Source organism: Tamandua tetradactyla, chromosome 21 (assembly GCF_023851605.1).
Source record: "Tamandua tetradactyla isolate mTamTet1 chromosome 21, mTamTet1.pri, whole genome shotgun sequence".
In the NCBI taxonomy this organism is placed as follows: Eukaryota; Metazoa; Chordata; class Mammalia; order Pilosa; family Myrmecophagidae; genus Tamandua; species Tamandua tetradactyla.
The window spans coordinates 61,527,233-61,554,178 of record NC_135347.1 but is presented as its reverse complement, the minus strand read 5'-3'; the positions used below and the strand labels follow the sequence as shown (position 1 = coordinate 61,554,178).

At 42.6% G+C, this 26,946-nt stretch overlaps 1 pseudogene; it reads right to left on the bottom strand.

The window, feature by feature from the left end:
* Positions 1-382: 382 nt before the first annotated feature.
* LOC143665400 (phenylalanine--tRNA ligase beta subunit pseudogene) lies at positions 383-2,603 on the bottom strand (annotated as a pseudogene).
* Positions 2,604-26,946: the final 24,343 nt, after the last annotated feature.

Below are 26,946 nucleotides of genomic sequence, written 5' to 3'. Positions count from 1 at the left end.
ACTAATGTCAGTTCATATCAGTGAGACCATACAGTATTTGTCCTTTTTTTTCTGGCTAATCACACTCAGCATAATGTCCTTAAGGTCCATTCATGTTGTTACATACTTCATAACTTTATTCTGTCTTACAGCTGCATAATATTCCATCTTATGTAAATGTCACAGTTTGTTTAGCCAACTGTCTGTTGATGGACATTTTGGCTGTTTCCATCTCTTGGTAATTGTTAATAATGCTGCTATAAACATTGGTGTGTAAATGTCCATTTGTGTCCTTGACCTCATGTCCTTAGAGTAGAGACAGCATATAGATGGGTCCTGTTTTTTAATCCATTCTGCCAGACTATGTCTTTTTTTTTTTTCTAAAAATAGTGTTACTTTATTGTTACCCAATGACAAGCACAGGTCAAATGTAGGAAATAAAAGCGAAACCCTTAGTTATGTTCATACTTGTTCAATATGTGCTCTAATCAATTATCTTGTTTCATGCACTAAGGAAAAGAATGGCATCCTGTTATGCAAGAGCAATCAGTTACAGTATGAAGCTCTGATGTCTAAGAAGCAATTCTGATGTTCAAAGCTGATCCCACACTTAGCTAGTCCATTTCTGTCACCCTCTGCTGGGCTTCTGCCCAACAATGAAGTTTCCTGCACACTGATACCACATTGAAATAGTGCACAAGCTGGACTAATACAGGGAAATGGTGCTACCTACCAATGGAGCCAGACAGTGTTTTCTACTTTATTAAACATTAAAGCCCAAATGGATGTTCCCTGTGGAGGAGGGCTGAAGGACACTGTGGGAGGGTGGGGATACCTTACAACTGAGACTGAGTTCACAAAAAGGGTTCAATATTGATTTCCAGGGAGGAGAAGGGCATGGTTAGTTCAAATTTGTTGATAACGTCAGGATGAAGGACCCCGAGCTTCCCAATGCTTTGACCCCTGGCAAAGATCTCAGCACATCGCCCAGGGAAGAAAGCAGTGCCTTCTGATGCTTTGATCACATATCCCCCCTTCTTTTCACCAGAAGGCACATTTAGCAGCTGCATAATTCTGTCCAGCAGCCCATGGATTATCTCAAACCCAGGGTTCTTGTTGTAATAAACAGCACAGAGATGCCTATAGTTTCTCGCACCTACATCTCTGCTGGAATCTTTTATTACAATATCAGAGATTTCAAACAGCTTCAGAGGTAGGGGCATCTTCCGATTTGCTGCCATTGTCTTTAGAAGGCCAGGAAGTAGGGTAGTGCGCGCCACCTGAAATTCAGCTGTTTTAGGGTTACTTATGTGGACTGCCTTGGTTGCAGAGATATCCAAACCGAGTTTATCAGCAATATCTTCTTGGGAGCACAAAGCAAAGGTAAGGGCTTCAGTGAATCCAGCTGCTGCCATGTCATGTCTTAGAAGTTCTGTGAGCTTATTAAGGGGAAATTGATTAGCTATGGTGTACGTTTTTGGGAGCGCCATCTGAATGTTATTATATCCATAAGCAATAGCTGCATCTTCTATAATATCACATGCATGGATAATGTCAGCTCTGGTTGGAGGGATTTCAATCTCTATTTGATTCCCATCGCCTATGACTTCTGACTTTAAATACATCCTGGTCAGAAGCTTTGCAAGATTTTCTGGAGTTTCTCTGATTCCAACTTTTTTGTTAATTAGATCAGCTCTCAGCATCTCCTTTTGGTAAGCCAGTTCTGGAAAGGTATATGATTTTCCATTAGGAAAAACTACCTCAGTTGCTTCAACCATAAATTGATTCTCACAATATTCACTGAACATGGTGACAATAATATCCAAGACTATTTTTGCCTTTGTAAAGTCAGTTCCTGTACATTCAATAAATATATTTCTAGTCTTTACTGTTACTTTGGAATGATCCCCATTGATGATTGGAGGCATTGAAAGGATGACACCATTGCTATCATAAACAACTGGGTATAGTGGTTTATTCTTAATGATATGCAAATACTGTTTAAGGTGGTTGTCAGTCTTGTATATGTTCATTAGTTCACAGGCTGTATACTCCTTTGTCTTATTTAGAGGCTTGAATTTAATATCTGAAGGACGCTTTGCAGTATAAGTAAACGGGCCAGACAAACTGTCCAAATCATGGGTGCCAATAGCAACCAATGCTCTTTTCCTGCAAATATTCTGATGCAATTTCTCCTGAAGTTCAATGAAGCTGTCATATCGATCTTTAGAAAACTTTATATTTCGAAGAACTGCTGCTACAGCACAAGGTCGAATTTTAGCTGTCTCTTCTGTGATAATTAATTTCTGGATTTCTCCATTAGGCATCACCTGTTTATAGACTGGGGCCTTTATCCTTTCCTTAAAGACTTGAAGTCCTCGGACCAATCCTTCCTGACACAGGAGATCATATCTATTGGCGGGAACATCAATTTTGTAAAGAACTATATCAGAGGCCCCCTTAGCCTTTTCATTTCCTTGTTCCTTACTTATAATTTCCTTCTCAGAAGTAATTTCGTCAAGTTCCAGACCAAATTCAAAACATAGTTCATCAAATTCTTCATTGGTGTATGTCCGGCCCAAGGCTTGGAAGAGCAGATCCCGCTTCATGCTGACAGTCGGCATCCAGACTATGTCTTTTGATTGGAGAGTTTAATCCATTAACATTCGGTGTTATTACTGCATGGGTAGTACTTTCTTCTACTATTTTGCCTTCTGGATTTTGTATGTCATATCTAATTTTCCTTCTTTTTACCTTTACTCATAGTCTTCCTTTCTACACTCTTCTCCACACCTCTCTCTTCTGTCTTCGTATCTGTCTCTAGTGTTCCCTTTAGTATTTCTTGCAGAACTGGTCTCTTGGTCACAAATTCTCTGCGTGATTTTTTGTCTGAAAATGTTTTAATTTCTCCCTCATTTTTGAAGGACAATTTTGCTGGATATAGAATTCTTGGCAGGCAGTTTTTCTCTTTTAATAATTTAAACATATTATCCCACTGTCTTCTCACCTCCATGGTTTCTGCTGAGAGATCTGTGCATAGTCTTATTGGGCTTCCCTTGTATGTGATGGATTGCTTTTCTCTTGCTGCTTTCAAGATCCTCTCTTTTTCTTTGACCTCTGACATTCTGATTATTAATTGTCTTGGAGTATGTCTATTTGGATCTATTCTCTTTGGGGTATGCTGCCCTTCTTAGATCTGTAATTTTAGGTCTTTCATAAGAGTTGGGAAATTTTCAGTGATAATTTCTTCCATTAGTTTTTCTCCTCCTTTTCCCTTCTCTTCTCCTTCTGGGACACCCCCAACATGTATATTCCTGCGCTTCATATTGTCTTTCAATTCCCTGAGTCCCTGCTCATAGTTTTCCATTTTTTCCCCTATAGTTTCTGTTTCTTGTCAGATTTCAGATGTTCCGTCCTCCAGTTATGGAAATCCTATGTTCTGTCTCTCGAAATCTACCATTGTAGGTTTCCATTGTTTTTTTCATCTCTTCTACTGTCTTTCATTCCCATAAGTTCTGTGATTTGTTTTTTCAGACTTTCAGTTTCTTCTTTTTGTTCTTTCCTTGCCTTCTTTATATCCTCCCTCAATTCATTGATTTGGTTTTTGATGAGGTTTTCCATGTCTGTTCGTACATTCTGAATTAATTGTTTCAGCTCCTGTATGTCATTTGAATTGTTGGTTTGTTTCTCTGACTGGGCCTTATCTTCAATTTTCCTAGTGTGATTTGTTATTTTTTGCTGGTGTCTAGGCATTTAATTACCTTAATTAGTTTATTCTGGAGATTGCTTTCACTTCTTTTATCTAGGGTTTTCTTGCTGGATGAATTTGTTGTCTATCTGTTCTTTGACATTCCATTCAGCTTTATCTGGACCTTTAGCTTAAGTTTTGTTTAACAGAGGAGAATTTTTTAGTTCTTGTTTTCTTGTTTCTTGCCCTGCTTGTGTGGTGCCTTTCCCCCACACACACTTAGGAGGGTTTACTTAGATATTATAGACCCAAGCCAGATTTTCCCAGACCAAACTGGCCTCCTATCAGGAGGAAAGAGTCACCTGCATTGGTTTTCCCTGAGGGTGAGACCCAGCAGGTTGAAAGACTTTCCTGTGAAGTCTCTGGACTCTGTTTTTCTTATCCTTCCCAGTATGTGGTGCTTGTCTGACTGCAGGTCCCACCAGCATAAGATGATGCGGTACCTTTAACTTTGGCAGACTCTCCCTGCTGGGGCCGTGGTGGAGACAGAGGAGAGGTTGTAGGCTGGTTTTAATGGCTTCAAATTACCAAGCCCTGGTGTCTGAAATCCTTGATGTAGGGATTCCACCCGGGTGGGGCTTCACCCCTCCCCTGGGGAAGGCACAAGCTCCAGATAAGCCCCCAAAAGAGCTCACTTCTGCCTATGCCTGGGACAGTTGCAGCCTGAAAAGTCCTGCCACTGTATCCAGAGGCAGTCAAGCCTTTGTAGATACACAGCCAAAAAACCTCTGTTTCCTTCTTTTTTTCCCCCCTTTTTCTGTCAGTCCTGCCCCCTTGGCGCTGGGGCAAAAATGAGCAACCTCCGCTTTGATCAGGTTCACCTAAGCTGGGGGCCTATTTTTAGTAGTCAGAATTTGTTAATTAGTTCCACAATTGGCGTTTGATTGTGCCCAGTCCCTGCTGCTGGTAAAGTCCTTTCCTTTCCCCTCTGGGAAGGGGCCTGTGGGCGAGGGGCACTGGCTGCCGCAGCTTTAGGAACTCATGGTTCTGGGGGGTGCTCACAGCCGGTCCAGCTGGTCTAGACTGGGGTACGCTGTGTGTCCGGTCACTATTGTGGCTCTGGGAGCTGTTCTGTACTGTTTCTGGTTATTTAGTAGTTGTTCTGGAGGACGAACTAAAATGTGCACGTTGTTAAGCCACCACCTTGACCTGGAACTCCTGGATGAGCTTTCAATATTGCTCATTTTTTGAGACAGATTATGCTCACGGTTGTGTTAGGCTCAGGGTTAGGTGCAGGGTGAAATTTCGGCAAGCATTGGTGGTTGGTTGTGGGTTAGCGTTTGGCTTCGGCTCGGGTTAGGATTTGGATTCTGCTTAGGGTGTGATTGAGATAGGTGAGAAGCTTGGTGTAGGTTTGTGTTGGTTGTCGGTTTTGAGGTCGTTGTACATTAACAGGGAGTACTAGTGTTAGGTGTAGGTTAGGTTAAGGCTGGTGTTCTCTGAAGAAAGTACTTTCAGTCCAAAAAGTGCACTGAAGCAAATGGATCCATAAGCCCCTTAGCTTTCAAAACAGCATTAGGTAAGGGATTTGCATAACAATTGTTGAGCTTTCTGTGAAAATGCTAGTTTTCCCGCAAGACGTGCATCAAAATGAATGGAGCCAGGATGTCACTCAGTTCTACAAACCCGTTCACAGACTTTTTCAGCAAGAATAAGGTGAGATATGTTGGACAACGCCATTTTTTTTTAGAGTAACAAATTTTAATGTATTAGAGTACAAAAGATTCATTGATCTGGTTTCAGGTTTTGCATTGCAGCTAACCTTTAAGAAATACCACTTGTTGATATTGAAAATTACTGATTATATATGTAGAATGGAATGATATGTTAATGTTTTTGTTTGTTCTTAATTTTTTTAAATTAATAAATAAGTTTAAAAAAAGAAATACCACTTGTTGAGTTTTGGTGTAATATCAAAGAAGGATAGCCATAATTATCTAAAAGTTTATTAAAATGTGCCTCCTTCTCCATATATGTACCTGGCTGGATTTTCTTTAAAGACTTCAACTAAAACAACACATACCAATAGATTTAATGCAGGACTAGTCAGGCCAATTCACCTAGGCATTGAAGAAATTTGCAAAAATGTAAAACAATACCACTCTTCTCACTCTTTTCCATTGTTTTGGAAATTATAGTTATTTTTTTCATAAAATATGCCATTTATGTTCATCCCAAAGGTTTATTGTTACTTTAAAGTGAATTATGAAATTATTTTTAATGTTCTCCGTTTGAATTCCTAATATGATAATAATTGATAGATACAACCCACCTGAATAAAAGCTCTTTGGGACCCTCAATAATTTTTAAGACTGTAAAGGGGTCATCTTTCCAAAAAGTTTAGGACAGTAGTTCACAGAAATTAAGGCTCCACATTTGCCACAGGAAGTGCGAGAAAGTTGGGGTTCACCCTCTCTCACTGGGGCATGATAAGCAGTCTCTGGGGGGCTCACGCAGCCTAAACACCCACTCTCAGCATAACTGCCTTAGAACCTGCTGATTCCTTTGCCTCTCAATGTTCCTCTCTCCACACTTTTCCTTTGCTTTCCTCTGATTGCTTCCTTCCTCCATATCCTTTCACAGCCTAGCTGGTGTCCTTGACCCCTCCCCGCTTTCCTCCTTGTCTTCTCGCTCTGAAACTGGCCAGGGTGGGGACTGACCCTGGAGGAGCCTGCAACTCAGGGGACCTGGACACACACTGACAGTGTTCAGCTTAGGGGGAGGTCTGGGGATCCTGGGAGCTTCCCTGAGGTTCAAGCGGCTTTTGGGACTCAGGTAGGACTCTTTAAAAGCAGGAAGTCCCTATTCTTCTCACAGGAGAGGCTTGCACATGTGGGCAACCTGCTGATCTTTACCATCCACCCCAAATAGAAGTTCTGGTCTCTCTGAACACTTGCCAGTGTCTGCGGGTACGAACGATATCTGTTCCTGGTGGAACAGTTGGGTACATTTAGCCCTTTCTGTGCCCCTCTTAGGGCACAGCAATGCAGAACAAAACTTCAGCGGCTAATTGCTTTCTTTGGGGCCGTCAATAACTCTTTTTCTCCATGGGCCAGTGCATCTTCCTGGAAAGAAGGGTTTTCAGCCCTGCGGGGCTTCGTGGGACCCCCTCACACTGATCCCATCGGTGGAGGGTCTGAAGCTCTGGCCCAAACTCTTGTTCTGTGGGTTAGCCTGAGAGAGGAATGCACTCGCCCAGGGCCCGGTCACAACCCAGCCCCTTCCTCCTGCCCCAGGCTCTGTAATGACAGTTATCTTCCTTCTCGCTGGGAGCCTCCGGCCTGGTTAGGAGGAGGTGTCCCCACATACTCTCCCCACTGCTTCCCTCTGGAGGAAGCGCCCTGGGTCTCCTGAGGCAGAGCGGGTCAGATTTCTCAGCCAGTGTGGTGTTAGTTCTTCTTGTTGTCTACTCCAGATCCCTTCTGCTTTCCCTTGGCCCAGCCCCCACCAGCCAGATGGAGCTGCCTCAGGACAATGAGCTGCAGACAGGTCCATTCAAAGCTTTGCAGGAGAGGAAGTGTGTGTTTTTTTTTTTAATTGAGGTAAAATTCACGTAACACGTAATTTGCCATTTTAACTATTTAAAAGCATATAGTTTAGTTCGTTTTTTGTATATTCACAATATTGTGCAGCCGACACCACTATCTAATTCCAGCACATTTTCATCACCTCAAAATGATGTACCTATTAGGCAGTCACTCCCCCTCCCCCTATGATGGTGGCTTCATTTTTTTTTTATTAATTAACGGGAAAAAAAAGAAATTAACCCAACATTTAGAAATCATACCATTCTACATATGCAATCAGTAATTCTTAACATCATCACATAGCTGCATGATCATCGTTTCTTAGTACATTTGCATCGGTTTAGAAGAACTAGCGACACACCAGACAAGGATATAGAATGTTAATATAGAGAAAAGAAATAAAAGTAATAATAATAGTAAAAAAAAACAAAAAAACAAAAAAACAAAAACGAACAAACAAAAACAAACAAACAAACAAACTAAACCTATAGCTCAGATGCAGCTTCATTCAGTGTTTTAACATGATTACTTTACAATTAGGTATTATTGTGCTGTCCATTTTTTAGTTTTTGTATCTAGTCCTGTTGCACAGTCTGTATCTCTTCAGCTCCAATTACCCATTACTTACCCTGTTTCTACCTCCTGCTGGACTCTGTTACCAATGACATATTCCAAGTTTATTCTCGAATGTCGGTTCACATCAGTTGGACCATACAGTATTTGTCCTTTAGTTTTTGGCTGGACTCACTCAGCATAATGTTCTCTAGGTCCATCCATGTTATTACATGCTTCATAAGTTTATCCTGTCTTAAAGCTGCATAATATTCCATCGTATGTATATACCACAGTTTGTTTAGCCACTCTTCTATTGATGGACATTTTGGCTGTTTCCATCTCTTTGCAATTGTAAATAACGCTGCTATAAACATTGGTGTGCAAATGTCCGTTTGTGTCTTTGCCCTTAAGTCCTTTGAGTAGATACCTAGCAATGGTATTGCTGGGTCGTATGGCAATTCTATATGCAGCTTTTTGAGGAACCGCCAAACTGCCTTCCACAGTGGTTGCACCCTTTGACATTCCCACCAACAGTGGATAAGTGTGCCTCTTTCTCCGCATCCTCTCCAGCACTTGTCATTTTCTGTTTTGTTGATAATGGCCATTCTGGTGGGTGTGAGATGATATCTCATTGTGGTTTTGATTTGCATTTCTCTAATGGCCAGGGACATTGAGCATCTCTTCATGTGCCTTTTGGCCATTTGTATTTCCTCTTCTGAGAAGTGTCTGTTCAAGTCTTTTTCCCATTTTGTAATTGGATTGGCTGTCTTTTTGTTGTTGAGTTGAACAATCTCTTTATAAATTCTGGGTACTAGACCTTTATCTGATATGTCATTTCCAATTCATTTTACGAAGCCAACATCACCCTCATACCAAAACCAGGCAAAGATATTACAAAAAAAGAAAACTACAGACCAATCTCTCTAATGAATATAGATGCAAAAATCCTCAATAAAGTTCTAGCAAATCGCATCCAACAACACATTAAAAGAATTATACATCATGACCAAGTAGGATTCATCCCAGGTATGCAAGGATGGTTCAACATAAGAAAATCAATTAATGTAATACACCATATCAACAAATCAAAGCAGAAAAATCACATGATCATCTCAATTGATGCAGAGAAGGCATTTGACAAGATTCAACATCCTTTCCTGTTGAAAACACTTCAAAAGATAGGAATACAAGGGAACTTCCTTAAAATGATAGAGGAAATATATGAAAAACCCACAGCTAATATCATCCTCAATGGGGAAAAATTGAAAACTTTCCCCCTAAGGTCAGGAACAAGACAAGGATGTCCACTATCACCACTATTTTTCAACACTGTGTTGGAGGTTCTAGCCAGAGCAATTAGACAAGAAAAAGAAATACAAGGCATCAAAATTGGAAAGGAAGAAGTAAAACTATCACTGTTTGCAGACGATATGATACTATACGTCGAAAACCCGGAAAAATCCAGGACAATGCCATTTTAACCTAAAAATAAGTATGGTCGCCTGTGGACCAGGTCCATTTCTCAGTTTCTGAGATGAATGATGTGAAGGCTTGTGTCAGTGTCAGGGTTAAGGTTAGGGTTAGGGTTAGAGTGAGGTTGGGGTTAGGGTTACGTTTCAGGCTGCATTTGGGTGCAGGGTCAGTATACAGCTGAGGGTTGTGCTTAGGGTTGGCTTTGGGTTTGGGATTAGGGCTCAGGCAAGGGTTTGTGGTGGGTTTGGGTCTAGGTTTAGGGTTAGGGTTAGGCTTAGGCTTAGGCTTAGTGCTGGTGTTAGGGTTAAATTTAGGGCTGCGGTTTGGTGCAGGGTTGGTCAAAAGTCAAGGATTGTGTTGGAGTTGGGGTCAGGTTTTTGGCCATGATTGGTGGTAGGATGGAGGTAGGGTTAGGGTTAGCGTCAGGGTTGGGGTTGGGATTAGGGTTAAGTTTACAGCTGTGTTTTTGTGCAGGTTTGGAGTAAATTTGAGGGTTGGGTTTAGGGTTGGTGTGGGGTTTGCGTTTAGGGTTTGGGCTAGGGTTGGTGGTCGGTTTGGGGCCAAGTTTAGGGTTAGAGTAAGGGTTAGGGTTAGATTGGTGTAGGGTTAAGTTTAGGGGTGTGGTTGTGTTTAGGATTGCTACAAATTTGAGGGTTGGGTTTAGGGTTGGGGTTGGCGTTTCGGTTAGGTACAGGTTCTGGATGGAGGTAGGGTTGGGTGTAGGATTAGGGTTAGGTTTAGGGTTAGAGTTAGTGTGAGGGTTTAGGTTGAAGTCGGGCTTCAGGTCGAATTTCGGACCAGATTTGGAGATAGGGATTTGTGCTGGCGTGGGTTCTATGGTGTTTCGGTCTCTGTTTGTGTTTGTGGTGGCATAAATGACACATTTAAATTAAGTGAAAGTGAGGGTGCTCTGAAATATTGCAGTTTTGGTAAAAAATCTTATGCCAGTGAATGGAACCAGAAAGATTCTAAATTTTCCAAACATGTTTAGGTAATGGTTTCCTTTGCTGTACGTGAGTGCTTCCCAGAAATGCCATTTTTCTCTGACAAAACTGCTCGAAAGAGAATGGCGCTGGTAAGTCAATGAGCTCTCAAAATACGTGTACAAACGGGTCTCCTATTTTACTGGGTAGCATTAGTTTGCAGTGGTGTTTTCCATGAAAAATGCTTGGAAATGTGTGCGGATGTTAATTTTGCTCATTTTTTTTGAGACAGATTACGTTCACGTTGGTATTAGGCTCAGAGTTAGGTGCAGCATGAAGGTTCAGCAAGCATTGGTGATTGGTTGTTGGTTAGAGTTTGGCTTAGGCTAGCATTAGGATTTGGATCCAGATAATTATACAATATATCTTGGGTGGGGACAGCAGCTGGGGCAGCTCCTGGCAGCGTAGTGTCACCTTTGAGGTTAGTTCTCTGGTGGGTCTGCAGGCGGCGGTGGAAGGTAGAGGGCTGGTGGTAGCTTCTCTGGCAGAGGGAGCACACTTAGAGCCCTAATGAGCCTGCAGGTTGGTTTAGGGCTAAAGCCCTTTTCACACGTGCTGCACCTGAAGGGTTTCTCTGCTGTGTGAATCTTCTGGTGCACATGTAGACCTGATGTCTGGTAGAAACCCTTGTGACACTTGGCAAAAACAAATGGGCTCTCATTTCTGTGTCTTCTCTGGTGGGCATCTAGTTGAGAGAAATACCAGGTTTTTGGAATTTTGATTGGCACTGTGCTGAATCTACACATCAGTTTTGGTAGAATTGACATCTTAACTATATTTAACCTTCCTATCCATGAGCAAGTAATGTCTTTCCACTTAATTAATCTTCTTTGATTTCTTTTATCAGTGTTATGTACTTTTCTGTGTACAAGTCCTTTACATCCTTAGTTAAGTTCATTCCTAGGTACTTGATTCTTTTAGTTGCTATTTTGAATGGATTTTTTTCCTCAACTGACTCCTCAGTTAAGATCATTGTTTGTGTATAGAAACACTACTGATATTTGCACATTAATTATAAATCCTGCCACCTTGCTGAATTTTTTATTAGCTCAAGTGACTTTGTTGTAGATTTCTCAGCATTTTTCAAGTATAGTATCATACCATCAGCAAATAATGAAAATTTTACTTCTTCCTTTCCAATTTGGATGCCTTCTATTTCTTTTTACCTGGTTGATTGTTCTAGCTAGAGCTTCTTGTACAACGTTGAATAAGAGTGGTGCCAGAGGTCATCCTTGTCTCATTCTCAATTTCAGGGGGAAAGCTTTCAGTCTCTCTCCATTGAATGTGATGCTGGCTATCAGTTTGTCCTGTATGCCCTTGCTCTAGTTTGCTAGCTGCCAGGATGCAATATACCAGGAATGGAATGCTTTTTAAAAGGAGAATTTAATAAGTTTCTAGTTTAACAGTTCTAAGGCCAAGAAAATGTCCCAATTAAAGCAAGTCTATAGAAATGTCCAATCTAAGGCATCCAGAAAGGATACCTTGGTTCAAGAAGGCCAACGAAGTTCAGGGTTTCTCTCTCAAGTGGAAAGGGACATGGTGAACACAGTCAGGGCTTCTCTGTCAGCTGGAAGGGCACGTGGCGAACACAGCACCATCTGCTAGCTTTCTCTCCTGGCTTCCTGTTTCATGAAGCTCCCCAGGAGGCATTTTCCCTCTTCATCTCCAAAGGGCGCTGGCTGGTGGACTCTGCTTCTCATGGCTGCATCATTCTCTGCTCTCTCAGAATCTCCCTCATTCTCTAAAATGTTTCCTGTTTTATGAAACTTCAGAAACTAATCAAGACACACCTGTTCTAGTGCTAGCTGCTGGAATGCAGCACACCAGAGATGGATTGGCTTTTAATTAAAGGGGATTTATTTCACTAGTTCTTAAGAGGAAAGGCAGCTAACTTTCAGCTGAGGTTCTTTCTTATGTGGGAAGGCACAGGGTGATCTCTGCTGTCCTTCCCTCCACGCCTCTGGGTTCCAACAACTTTCCCTGGGGTGATTTCTATCTGCATCTCAAAAGGCAAGGGCTGAGCTGAGAGTGCTGAGATGAGGTATGGTGTGCTGCTTGGGCTGTGCTAAAACCCTAACCCTAACCCTAACCCTAAACCTAACCCTAACCCTAACCCTAAACCTAACCCTAACCCTAACCCTAACCCTAACAACCCTAACCCTAACCCTAACCCTACCCTAACCCTAACCCTAACCCTAACCCTAACCCTAACCCTAACCCTAACCCTAACCCTAACCCTAACCCTAAACCTAACCCTAACCCTAACCCTAACCCTAACCCTAACCCTAACCCCTAACCCTAACCCAGGACAATCGGGCGCTCCAGATAGAAGAAAGTATTATACATAGAGATAAAGACAAGCATGGAAAATCAAAGTAGTTACTCTCCAGACGTGTAGTAAATTGCTCCCAAGTCGATGTATTTTCATATTATTGAAACCTCAAATTGGTTAGAAATTGTGACTTTATGAAAGAATGAGTTACTTGAAAATAACCCATATTGGGCTGCTGTTTCTTCTTTTGTAACTGCCCTCTGCCTGCTGGGCTCTGTCGTGTGTGGAGCTGGGTGGGAAATCGTTTGCCTCCAGAGTTCGCGATCTTTTGACCCCATTCTACTGCTCCTCAAGTTTAGGTTTCTTCTTTCTCCTAAAGTTGAAATTGCAATGTCTATTTCCCTTTCCATCACAAGGGCCTCTGGAGATGCTGAAGGAGCAATGGAAGATTTAATTTCCACTTACAATGTTATTTTTTCTGCTGCCTGTATTGCAGATCAAATATCATTTGTAAGGTGTCCAAACAGTACTTAATGTTTGAGATGTCTGAGAAAAATAAGAGACACCAGTGTGCCCTGGTCATCACTTTATCTAGAGATGTATTACACAGTCTAGGAGAGAAGGAAAGAGACTGAACATGCCCTTTGGGAGTTCGCTTGGCCCGGTCAGTGAAACCAGGTGGACACGCCCTCACGGTCTGGAGCTGACCTTGGACAATCTGCTGCTTCCTCTAAGTCTGCAGCCCCAGCTTCCTCGCATGCAGGACGGGGAAATGGTAGAGCCTGTCTCACTGACTCTTTGGAGGTTTTTACTCAGAGGATGTGCAGCCAAACCTCCTGCTAGCCCGGCAGTGATTTCATGCAATTTAGGGTTAGGGTTCAGCGTACAGAGTTTATATGAGCATCAGGGACAGGAATTTTTGCCTTCATTACCACATGGGCTTTTAAAATAAGGAATACATAGATTTTAAACTTTTATTTATTGAAAAGTGGACAGTAATAGCATAGGAATATGAAACTGAAAAAGCTTTTGGAGGGTCTCATTTAAACAGTAATGGGTTGTCAAGGGAAATGAACAGACCTAAATTGTGAGATAATAGGGCCTTTTCTTCTAGCACCACCCACTGAAAGTAGGACCAGTTGGGCGGTGTCGAGTGCTTTTCACACAAGAAATGGGGCGTCTTCCGGGGACCCGCAGCCCTCCTCGGTCTTTCCTGCCTGGTGAATGGCCGACCACCGGCTCTGGCAGAACTGGAGGGTAGCCTTAGGGCCCTCCCTTCTCCATAGCCCTGTTAACATCTCCCATCAGTTCCTGTCCTCCCTACGCACAGAATATTTTTAAAAATTGAGCACTTCTCTCCTGCTTGAACTGCTGTCCTAGTTGAAGGCTTCTCTCCCACCCTAACGCCCTTGCCCTGTGCCTGCCATCCTCCAGACAGAAGTCAGAGGACCCAAAAATGTAAACGAGACACAGCCGTTTCTCTGCTTGATTCTTTCAACAGCTTCAAAAAAACCCCAGACTCATGGGAGTCTCCGGGGCCCTGCCTGAGCTGACTCAGCACCTCCCAGCTCGCTCCCGTCTCCCTCCCTGGGGCTGGTGCCACCCGCAGCCTGGGTGCTCGCGCCATCCTGTCCTCCTGTGGCAGCCCCCGTCACTGCTCAGGCTGCAGATCCAGGCCACACCTGTCGCCCCCCCCCCTTTTCCTATCAAAAGCTGAGATAAACACCACCAAATAAGAATAAACAAAGGGTTAGGATTAGGGTTAGGGTTAGGGTTATCACCCGACGTCACTTGCATTCGGCAGAAGCCAAAGGCTGGCAGAGGGGGCAGGAAGGCCTTTTGGAGAAAGAAAAAAGGGGGGACTTCGCGTTGGCCTGCGTGGAGGTGGAAAGCTGCCAACTGGAAGCAAGCACCCCATGGGATTCGTTAGTGGGCATATTTGACTTAGCAAGGGCAAAAAATTAGGGAAGCGACCATTATAGGTAATGTCCTGGCAGGAAGGGGTGATTATCATGGGGCTCGTGGCTTAGCGCTCTGGACGGGTGGTGTCCCCAGCGGCCAGCTCCCTGGGCTCCTGCTCAGGTAGCCGGCCAGAGTTTCTTGGTTTAGCTTCTGCTGATAGTGAATCGGGGTCTCCTGGTCGTGGCCATGGCAGATGCTGCCTCTCACAGAACATCCTGTCAGCACTAATGACAATCTGTAATTATTTATGCCATTTATTGGTTGCTTTTTTTTGAATAATTTCCTTGTAAGATTGTAAACTCCAAGAAGGCAGTAAACGTGTGTGAGCCCTAAGCCCCTGGCTCCACACCTGCCTCACAGGACGCACGCCGTGCGCCTGCAGAGTGAGCAAACAGAGGCTTCCTTACAACTTTCTTCAATGTAACTGTCATGTTCCAAGGTCTGCAAATGAGAAACCGTTTTAGAGAGAGGCCAGTCGGTGAAGGGTCAGGAGGCCAACGCCAGTCAGTCTGACTGTCAAACCAAGCTTTTTTCTTCCATTCTGTCATGCACACGTAACGCGGCGTTGTGTGTGTCTGTGTGTGCTTCGGTGCTGTGTGTTACCAGATTCAATAAGCCACACATCGTTTGGCATTTATTCAAAAGAAATGGAATTAACTAGAACTAAAATGTAAATTCAAACAAAATAAATTATAAAGGGCTGAGCCTAAGCCTTAGGCATTTACAAAATTGCTGGGGGGTCTGATTGTGTGGCATTTTCAATATGGAGATTTCAGAAATTCCCACAGTCTAATTTTCATAAATATGAGGGCTTTGGCCAGTTTGGTTTATTCACCAGGAAAATTTATTCCTTTTATATCATTAGTAAAATTGTTTCCTAAGTTTGACAATACTAAAAAATTGATATATATATATAAGAAGTTTTGTAATCCTGGAAAGGAGTGTAGTGGTTCATCCGCCTTGTTTTTGCTTGTTCTAACTTGAAAAGATTCAAAACACAGTCAATTCCACTAGCAGTGAGGAGAAGAGCAGCTTTGACTGATTCTTGAGATAATTCAATTGTACTGTTAAATAAAGCCTTAAATGCACTCACATCTCTTCATTCAGGAGCAAACACCTTTGAAAGGATGGGGGATTCGAGTGTCAACTCATCTCTTGCAGGAAGATGAGTGTTAGAGCGCACTTCTGAGAGAAATGTACGCCCTTCCTTGAGCTTAGGAGAATCCCTGCAGCTCTGGGGAGGGCTCATGCTGAGAGCAGCGCAAGGTACAGCGTCTGAGACTGCCCTGAGAGCTGGCTTCAGCCGCACAACAGGAGTGTGCAGCCACGGGGATGCCAGAGGGGACTGGGGCTGCAGCCAGGAAGACCTGGCCCAGAGACCCAGGCCTGCTCCGAGCTCCGCAGACCCCTTTCTGGGTGGCCTCTCGTCACCTCTGACCCACCCCAGCACACAGGCGACAGCAGGGGAGGCAGAGAGATCGTGCCCATCTTGCCGCGTGGCCTCAGGCTCCTGATTCATGAAACAGGGATGGCTGGGCCCCTCACAGCCTGCTGGGGAACTCAGCCACAAAGCATTTTCAGTTCCATGTCTGCTGTGATCCGCTCCCTCCTGGGGATTTCTCACATTTCCTGCATCTTCCCACTCGGGGCTGCAGGGCCTGGGGCTGGGGGCTGGCCTGGGGTCCGCCTGGGAGGCCACAGGCCTGGAACCCAGAGCTGGGGCAGGTCTTGGCCCCGGGGCTCCAGGCTAAGGCTGCATCCCGTGAGTGCCCCAGCTGGAGAAGCAGCCGCTGAATTGCCCCCTTTACCGGGAAAAGGTGCAGAATCTGCACCCTGAACCCAGGATGGGTTTCTCAGGGCTGTGGATTGTGTGAGAAGCCCTCCTCCAGGAAGCAGCAACTGCCTCAGCTGCTCCAGGGGGAATTATTTGGGGTTAGAAGGCAGGGGGCCGGGGGAGCCCCAGGGGAAGGTTGGGGGGCCCCAGGGGAGGGGTGGGGGGCACCAGGGAAGGGCGGCTGTGCCAGGCATGTGGTCACAGCTCAGGCCGTGGTCACCCCTGTAAGGGGCAAGGGTGCCCCTCCTGAGCCTCCCCAGAGGCTGCATTGTCAAAGTTGTGAATGTCTTGGGGTTAAAAGCGCTGCACTCCAGGCCCGTGAGACCTGTGATTTTCAGGCTACATTATTGTGAACATTTTTTAAAATTGAGACAGATGCACTAGTGGGACCATCAAATGAGCTGCCCCTCATATCTGTTGACAGAAGTGGGTGACCTTGTTCCTTCTCACACACGCTGTTGCCTCCCATGGCATCTTGAAGCGAGCCAGGCATTTAATATTACAGCTGTAAGTATCCTCTGTGTGCGTATCTGTGTGCTTGTGCATGTGTGTGTGATGCTTATATATGTAAGAAATTGGGACTATTGCTTTCAATGTAACCATAACACCAGAATTCCCAGACACGGCAAATGAAAACACAGGGCACACTGCATGGAGCATACCTGTACAAAAGTTGTTGTTGTTTATCTGAAGTTGAGATTTAGCTGGGGGCTCTGTGTTTCACCTGGCATGCTTACAAAATACCATATTCACATTAAAACTATTTAAGTATAATTCTGTAATATCAGCAAATATTCAGTCAATATTCTACATTCTAATCGTCTCCTTGTGGCCAAAGTATATTCTTTTTTTTTTATATATAATTTTTTTATTAATCAAAAAAAAGAAAAGAAATTAACACAACATTTAGAAATCATTCCATTCTACAAATGCACTCAGTAATTCTTAGTATCATCACATAGATGTATGATCATCATTTCTTAGTACATTTGCATCGATTTAGGAAAAGAACTAGCAAAACAGCAGAAAAAGATATAGAATGTTAATATAGAGAAGAGAATTAAAATAATAATACTAATAATATATATATATATAAAGGAAAAAGAAAAAAACAAAAACAAAAGATACAAACACACAAACAAACAAACAAAAAACCATATTTCAGGTGCAGCTTCATTCAGTGTTCCAACCTAGTTACATTACACTTAGGTATTATTGTGCTGTCCATTTTTGAGTTTTTGTATCTAGTCCTGTTGCACAGTCTGTATCCCTTCAGCTCCAATTACCCATTATCTTACCCTGTTTCTAACTCCTGCTGGTCTCTGTTACCAATGATATATTCCAAGCTGATTCTCGAATGTCGGGGACTATATTCAGTGGGACCATACAGTATTTGTCCTTTAGTTTTTGGCTAGACTCACTCAGCATAATGTTCTCTAGGTCCATCCATGTTACTACATGCTTCATAAGTTTAGTCTGTCTTAAAGCTGCATGATATTCCATCGTAGGTATATGCCACAGTTTGTTTAGCCACTCGTCTGTTGATGAACATTTTGGCTGTTTCCATCTCTTTGCAATTGTAGATAATGCTGCTATAAACACTGGTGTGCAAATGTCCGTCTGTGTCTTTGCCCTTAAGTCCTTTGAGTAGATACCTAGCAGTGGTATTGCTGGGTCATAATCCATTCTGCCATTCTATGTCTTTTGATTGGGAAATTCAGTCCATTAACTTTTAGTATTATTACTGTTTGGATAATATTTTCCTCTACCATTTTGGCTTTTGTATTATATATATCATATCTGATTTTCCTTCTTTCTACACTTTACTCCATACCTCTCTCTTCTGTCTTTTCGTATCTGACTCTAGTGCTCCCTTTAGTATTTCTTGCAGATCTGGTCTCTTGGTCACAAATTCTGTCAGTGACTTTTTGTCTATAAATGTTTTAATTTCTCCTTCATTTTTGAAGGACAATTTTGCTGGATATAGGAGTCTTGGTTGGCAGTTTTTCTCTTTTAGTAATTTAAATATATCATCCCACTGTCTTCTAGCTTCCATGGTTTCTGCTGAGAAATCTACACATAGTCTTATTGGGTTTCCCTTGTATGTGACAGATTGTTTTCTCTTGCTGCTTTCAAGATCCTCTCTTTCTCTTTGACCTCTGACATTCTAACTAGTAAGTGTCTTGGAGAACGCCTATTTGGGTCTATTCTCTTTGGGGTGCGCTGCACTTCTTGGATCTGTAAATTTAGGTCTTTCATAAGAGTTGGGAAATTTTCAGTGATAATTTCTTCCATTAGTTTTTCTCCTCCTTTTCCCTTCTCTTCTCCTTCTGGGACACCCACAACACGTATATTTGTGCGCTTCATATTGTCATTCAGTTCCCTGATCCCCTGCTCAAGTTTTTCCATTCTTTTCCCTATAGTTTCTGTTTCTTTTTGGAATTCAGATGTTCCATCCTCCAGTTCACTAATTGTAGCTTCTGTCTCTTTAGATCTACCATTGTAGGTATCCATTGTTTTTTCCATTTTTTCTTCTTTGTCCTTCACTCCCATAAGTTCTGTGATTTGTTTTTTCAGATTTTCTATTCCTTCTTTTTGTTCAGCCCATGTCTTCTTCATGTCCTCCCTCAATTTATTGATTTGGTTTTTGAAGAGTTTTTCCATTTCTGTTCGTATATTCAGCATTAGTTGTCTCAGCTCCTGTATCTCATTTGAACTATTGGTTTGTTCCTTTGACTGGGCCACATCTTCAATTTTCCGAGCGTCATCCATTATTTTCTGCTGGTGTCTGGGCATTTGATCAGATTTCCCTGGGTGTGGGACCCAGCTGGTTGAAAGCTTTTTCTGTGAAATCTCTGGGCTCTGTTTTTCTTTTCCTGCCCAGTAGGTGGCGCTCGTGGCGCTCGTCTGTCTGCACAGCAGTCAGCCCGGGAAACCGTGCGTGGAGGCGGGGGTCACTGGCTGCCACGGCTTGGGACAGTGCCGGTCCTAATTGCCCAGCTGGCCCGAAACGCCAAGCGTGACGGGAGGGCCCCGCTATCCAACGTTCCCAGTCAGACCGGGGAGCCACGTGTGTGGAGGGGACCCCAGTCGCCAGCCACCCCGGCCGGGAAAACGCGTGCCCCTCGGGTATCTCACCGCAGCAGATTCTCCCTGCCCGTTCAGCTGTTCCAGAATGGGGTACGCTGTCTTTTTGGTCTCTGCCGTGACTCCGGGAGCTGTTTCGTGTTGTTTCTGTTTCTTTAGTTTCTTTTCTGGAGGAGGAACTAAGACCCGCGCGTCTTACTAAGCCGCCATCTTCTCCCCAAAGTATATTCTTGTTAATAGTTTCATTCAGGACTCAGAGGAGGCTACCCCATTGCCATTGGTCAGTATGACTCAAACCCTTTTTGAAGCTTACAGACCCACTATCCCTGCGTTTCCCCTCACAGCTGATTTGTCGATGATACTAGGAGTGGAACTGAACAGCTTTATTTTGAACTATTGTTTTCTAAATAAAGTATCTCTGCTTTTCAAAAAAAAAAGTCAGCTAGGAGGCGTGTCTGCTGCAATGAGTGACGTTTGACTTAATTGGCTGGTGCTTAAATGAGAAATTGCAATGTAGCACAGCTAAGCAGCTTGGCCTTCCTCATCTCAGCACTCGCAGCTCAGCCCAGGCCTTTGGAGATGCAGAAAGAAGTCACCCCAGGGAAAGTTGTTGGAACCCAGGGGCCTGGAAAGAAGACCAGCAGAGATCATCCTGTGCCTTCCACGTAAGAAAGAGCCTCAGTGGAAAGTTAGCTGCCTTTCCACTTCTGCCTCCACTAGAAGCAGGAGGCACTTCTGCGGGTTTCTGACGGACTGGACTTGGCTGTTTTCATCTGGAGGTGTGTTAACACGCCTCGGTCACCTACATACATCTGTAGTTGGGTCTGGAGGCTTTACACTCAGATTTATTTGAGCTTTGATTTTTCTAAGACTTTTTCATAGGCAGTGTTTGCTTTGTTTTTCCAGCAGGAGGCACATGATCTCTGGTGTTTCTTTTTAGTTATGCTACTGCCTAAATGCACAACACCTAGAGGCATTAATTAATTAGAAGTTGTAAAATGATGATATTTTAATTCTTAATTCTATAACTCCTTCTCTATTATCAGGTGGACTACAGCTTTAAAAGAAAATAAGAATAGTACTACTATCAATAAATGATTGCTGAAAACAATTCAAAACTTTTTGCAGATTTTTTTGCCTTAGAAGATATCCCACTAGGAATGTACAAACAAATTCTTAGGTTTTAAAGTTATATAGAATACTTTTTTATTCAACATTCACCTTTGTTGTACCAACCGGAGTTGTAGTTCTTTTATTTATTTATTTATTTTAATTTTAAGGATAGCATTTTATAAATTTATGCTTTTTATTGTTACAGAAAATATTCTCATATTTCCATAGTCAAACCTATAAAAAAAGGTGTATTTAAAGAAGTCTAGCTTATATCCCTCTCTCCTCCGTTGTATTACCTCCTCTCTCCTCATCCTTTACAGGCAACTTTCAAAATATATAGCTTATTTTTTAAGTATTTAAACATATTTATATATACATATGTATATGTAAGAGATATATATATCTACATATTTCCTCCCATTATTAAACACCTATTAGAGTGCTATTCACATATTTTCACTTTTGTTTTTCTTTTCTTTTTTTCTTAAAAATACATTCTGGAGAGAATCCTGTGGTAGAAAATAAAGATGTTTTTCCTGTAACAGCTCCGGCTTGGGCAATAGTTCCCTGGGGTGGACACAGCTGGCATTGTCTCCAGGCCTTTGCTACACAGACGGTCCACAGAGGCAGGCTTTGTCACGGGCAGTGCCACCACGGTGGCTGCGCTGGGAACCGGAGCTACTGACCTGGTCCGAGCTGTGACGCCACGGGATCAGGGACACCCAGGATTGCAGAACGCATCCGAGGTTTTCAGTGAGGAGCAAGATGTCACAGTGTAAATAAGGATGGGGGTGGAATAAAAACGTGGATTAGAAAACAAAAAGAGTAGTTCATGGAGCTCTGCATTTTAATTCTTCATAATAAATGCTGAATAATTCCTCAGCCTTTAGAAACAAACATCTACAATTGACTTGCAAATCATCTGCGAATTCAAGATTATATAACTTGAATTATATAACTTGACTCAAAAAAATAATGAGTCAATCATGGGGTTGAGAAAGCCTTCTTGACCAAAAGGGGTAAGAGAGAAATGAGATGAAATAAAATATCAGTGGCTGAGAGATTTCAAGCAAAGTGAAGATGCTATCCTGGAGGTTATTCTCATGCATTACACAGATATCACGTTTTTAGTTTATGTTATAATGAAGAGGCTGGAGGGAAGGGCCTGAAAATGCAGAGTTGTGTTCCAGTACCCATGTTTCTTTAAGATGATTGTATAATGATATAGCTTCACAATGTGACTGTGTGATTGTGAAAACCTTGTGTCTGATGCTCCTTTTATCTACGGTATGGACAGATGAGGGAAAAAATATAGCTGAAAACAAATAAATAATAGGGGGATAAGGGGTAAAATAAATTGGGTAGATGGAAATATAATTGTCAATGAGAGGGAGGGGTAAGGGGTATGGTATGTATGAGTTTTTTCTTTTTTCTTTTTATTTCTTTTTTCCTTTTATTTCTTTTTCTGGAGTGATACAAATGTTCTAAAAATGGTCATGGTAATGAATACACAATTATGTGATGATATTGTAAGCCACTGATTTACACCATGCATGGACTGTATGTGTGCAAAGATGTGTCAACAAAAATATTTTTAAAAATAATACTGAATTAGGTATAATAATGAAATACATTTAAACATTTTAAATGTAATTTTTAGGTCCTGTGTTTTCAATAAAGTAGGAAAGAAGTACTTTAATCATAGATATTCGGAACAAAAGTTAACAAAATATCCCTAGAAGGCAAACTAACAATATTTATCCAGATCTTGAAAAACATTAATTACTAATATTAATTTATATATTAAAATGCATCTTTAGACTTCTGCTTCTAGCTCTGAAAGAAAAAGGCTTGTGTCCTACCAATTCACTTGCCTGTGAAAATTATAAAAACGGTACCCAGGATCTGTTTGAAGGCAACAGAGAGCAAAAGACACGCGGTGGAGACCCGCGGAGGACGGTGCCCGAGTCATGATGGGCAGGGGGAGGGACCGCGGGGGTGGTGCCCGAGTCATGATGGGCAGGGGGAGGGACCGCGGGGGCGGTGCCCGAGTCATGATGGGCAGGGGGAGGGGCCCTCGAGGCGGGGCCCGAGTCATGGTGGGCGGGGGGGGGGCCCTCGGAGGGCGGGGCCAGGGTCATGATGGGGGGAGGAGAGGCCCGCGGAGGGCGGGGCTAGAGTCATGACGGGATGGGGGAGGGGCCGAGGACCACGAGGTGGGAGGGGCGCCCTGAGTTGCAGGCCCTGGGCGGGAAACGGGCCCGGCACCTCTGCTTGGGTGGAGCCCGAAGCGCTGTGCTTTGCGCTCAGACGGGACAAGCCGGGGCAGACGCGGCTGGTCACCGGAAGGTCCAAGCCTCGCTGCGGAGAAACGTCATCCCGCATATTTGCGGCTTTTCACGCGCAGTGTGCAGCGCTCAGTCGAAATGCGCAGCATATCTGCAAATAGGTGGAAACAGAAAAACAGAGGGCTTGGAAGGGGGCCTGGGTTACCAGTCATGGCCTTCTTAAAAACTGCATTTCCCACTGAATAATGTCGGAGCCGCTTCTTACCCTTATTACTAATTTGGATATGCTCTTTAGTGAACTGTCTTTTGAGATCTTAAAAACGATGTAAATTGAGTTGTTTTGCATTGTCTTATGGCTATACCGCAGCTTTCCCCACCCCACATGCATCTTGTCATGTAATCATATATCCACTTCCAGTCTCTGAGTCGACTTTTCACCCAATGTCCTCTCTTGATAAACTATACTTATGAATTTTAATGTTCTTTAACCTATTCATATTTTCTTTTATGGTGTAGTTTCCATCACAAGCAACACCACTCTTAGGAGAAAGAAATTCTAATTCCTTAGCCAGAACCTAAGGCCTAATCCCTATTTCTGACCTCACAACGAACTTCTGTGTGACCTTGGGGAGTCATATACTCGCTGCGCATTCTGAGATCCCATCTTTATCCCCTGCCTCTGGTTTCACATAGTCCAATCCATTTGGATCTCAATATTGAACAATGTGCCTTCCGGAGAGCTCATATATGCCAGGCTACTACCCAAATCACAGAAACACACTCACAATTCCTCCCCTATGCTGATAGCATAAGGCATGCTCTCCTTATCCTACTGTGAAATCCCCACCATGCGTGGCTGCATTCTGTCCAATGGTGGGCCCATTACTGGTTGTCTGGACCATCTGGTTTCCCACCTTTATTTTCTCCACCACCAAATCGAGCATGGAGAGCAGGAGCTGCTGCTACCTGCAACGTGCTGAGAAACAGAACAAGTACAGCTGCCTCGAGCCCCTTCCAGTTAGGGTGCCATCCTGCTGTCGGTACCACTGTCTGGTGGCCCAAAGATGGGCCCTGCTGTCTTCTGATATTCTCGAAGCTCCACAGTTCTGCTGCTTAGCAACCTACAGAAATCCCTCTTCTTCTAGCCTACTGATGTCTCTGGCTTGAGATGTTACTGTGAGAACTTCACGTGCTGTCCTTAATTCTGTCCCTTGTGAGCATTCACAGATCTTGGTGGGGCTGGGAAATGAAGGTCAGATTCAACTCTGGTTTCGGATGCTGCATTGTGAATGAGTGCCTCACAGCATTTTCTTAGCTTCTGCTGTTGAGATCAGGGAAAATGAATTATTTCATGAGCCACAGAAAAGAAATCCATGCAAGCTGGAGAAAATAAGCAAGACAGGCATCCCCATAATAGAAATAGAAAATAACAAATTGGGGTCACTGTGGAGCTGCTTTGAGACAAGAGGGAAGAATCCCAGGACTAGTGGACTTAGCAGACAGGAAAGAACAGCTTCGGGCTCTCCAGGCAGAAGGAGCAGGTACACCACACCCAGAAGTTCACCTGTGTACCCTTCTGCTGCCTGAAGTTCCTTTGCTTTACTGTAGGACAGACACAATGGACCTAATTCATCTACAAGAATTGTACAGAACTCAAGATGAAAAGAATCTCATGGGACAGAATATAGGTGCATTAATGTATTCCCACTTATGAACAAAGCAGGATTAGAACGGAGGGAAAACCTCTGTACCTCACCGCACAGCTTATCTTGCAGCTTTTTAGGGCTAGAGGTAGGGAGAGATCCTTTATTAGGAAAAATTTCAGCTATAAGTAAGAGGGTACTTGACTAAAATGGCTAAGCCAATTACCCCCCACCTGGTGAGAAAAGGGGAAGATGAGCAGCATTCGAGGGAGTTAATAAAAGAGCAGGCTTTGAACAGAGCAATTCTTGAAATATACTGTCTGGCTATCTCTGGACTAACACTTCCTTCCCTTCCCTTCCCTTTCCTTCCTTCCTCGCTGAGATGTAACCTACTGATTTCATGTTATGAGAGATGAAGATTTCGCTCTCTCCACCTCCCTTCTCCCCCCTTCCAAGCGCATTCCATCTGTACAGTTATACTTCTGGTTCCTTTATAACTTTAAATAATGCACACACACCCTTCGACTTAACGCACAACGATCACAGGTGCTGTCTCTTACTCTCTACCTCATAACGCTGAAGATTTATTAGCAAGCCTCCTCCTTCCTCTCGATAACTAGTCTCTTTATTTGGACATTTTCAAAGTTGATAATGGTATCTTCCATTCTGCTACGATAATGAAGATTTTAGTGACTTTTTTGGTATATATTGAAAATTTTAAAAAGAAACTTTTGAAAAGTTTTGAAAAATTAAAAAGAAGCTTTTGAAAAATTTTAAAAAGAGTGAAGAAATATAAATCTCTGCCGAATTGTGTGCATAAAATTTGTTAAACCTGCAAGTGGTAGTTTTCTTATATTTGCTGTCAATTTTTTTATAAGACTTAGGTTTGACTTCAGATTTGTCATTCCTTTGAGGTTTCTTTGAATACTATTCCTATTGTGGAAATGTGATGTGCAAACTTAAAGACATTAGGATATTAAAGTTGAAGGTGGTTTCCCTAATTGTCCAATGCCCTTATTTTATAGAAGAGGAACTTTATCTCCTACGGCTTGTTAGTTAGTTGCAGAACCTGGACCAAACCTCAGAAAACCTGATTCTGACATTATACTTGTAATGCCTTGTTTTGATACCATGTGTTGAAACAAAATAATAAATTATGCCATTGACTCTGATTAAATTTTGCTGTCTTCTCTAAATTCTGAAAATCCTTGATATTTTATAGCCAAACTAATTTAGAATCCAAACTTTCATGTCCATCTCAAATGTAATTTCTTTTTGGATTTTGAGTCTCATGAGTGTATTTGCTTCCTGCAAGAAACTCAAAGAAATTAAGCTTTCTGGGCCATTTTTTGAAGTTATGCCATTTGGTAAACGCTATAATTGTACAATCTTGGTTTAAAAAGTTTCTATTGACTCAGTCATTTTACTCACTTTTCTAAGAGCCACATTTAAAAAAATACAGATGATCTGTTTTTGTTTCCCAAATGCTAAAACAAATACCATAAAATGGGTTGGCGTAACAATTGGAATGTATTGACTCAAGTTTCTGGTCTAGAAGGCTTGCTTCGCCCCAGGGTCCAAGTCTTCTGGCTGGCCATCAGTCCTGGGGCTGCCTGGCTTTTCCATCACATGCCAATGCACATGGCAGCAACTTCTTTCTCTTCCGGGCTCCACTGGCCATCAGTCCTGGGGCTGCCTGGCTTTTCCATCACATGCCAATGCACATGGCAGCAACTTCTTTCTCTTCCAGGCTCCACTGACTTCCAGCTTTGGGCTGCTCCTGGTGACTTCTCTCTCCATCTGACTTCCACTTGCTATAAAGGACTCCAATATCTAGATTAAAGCCCAACCTGATTCAGTTGGGTCACACAACTTAACTGAAGCCTTAAGAGATTTTATTTACAATGGGCCCACACCCACCTGAAGGAGGATCAACTCCAAGAAGAGGTCCAAATTGGTACAGTTCAATCCCCAACAATGTCAAGGAATAAAACTACTGTAATTGATATCTGATCTTAAATGAACTTATCAGATAAGGTGCATTTGTTTCTAAAATTCTAAACATTTTTAATTATCAGAATCAGTTTCTGAGCAAAGATTTATCTACTTAGTCATATAAATTAATTCAATCTGAATTGCATTTTATCACTTTTCTTTGTAGTCTTTAAAGACCATTATTCTTTGTTTTGAGAGGTTCAGCTAGCATAACTAAATTTTTATTTTCCCTTTTGGGGTCATCATTTTGCCAAATTTTATTTCTCTGAAGATATTAAATCTTGAACAACAATTTCCTGATAAGAAACATCTGAAAAAAGGGTTAGGTTTACAGAACAGTACCTTTTACTTATTCTTTATTCTTTTCCAAAATAATCCTTTTTCTCCTGTTAGAATTAGCCACAAATCAAAATACATATTAGCTGGCCCTTTCTTATTAGAAGGAAGTAGCAGTGATGCTTAACTTCTACTGGGCAAATTCCTTAAA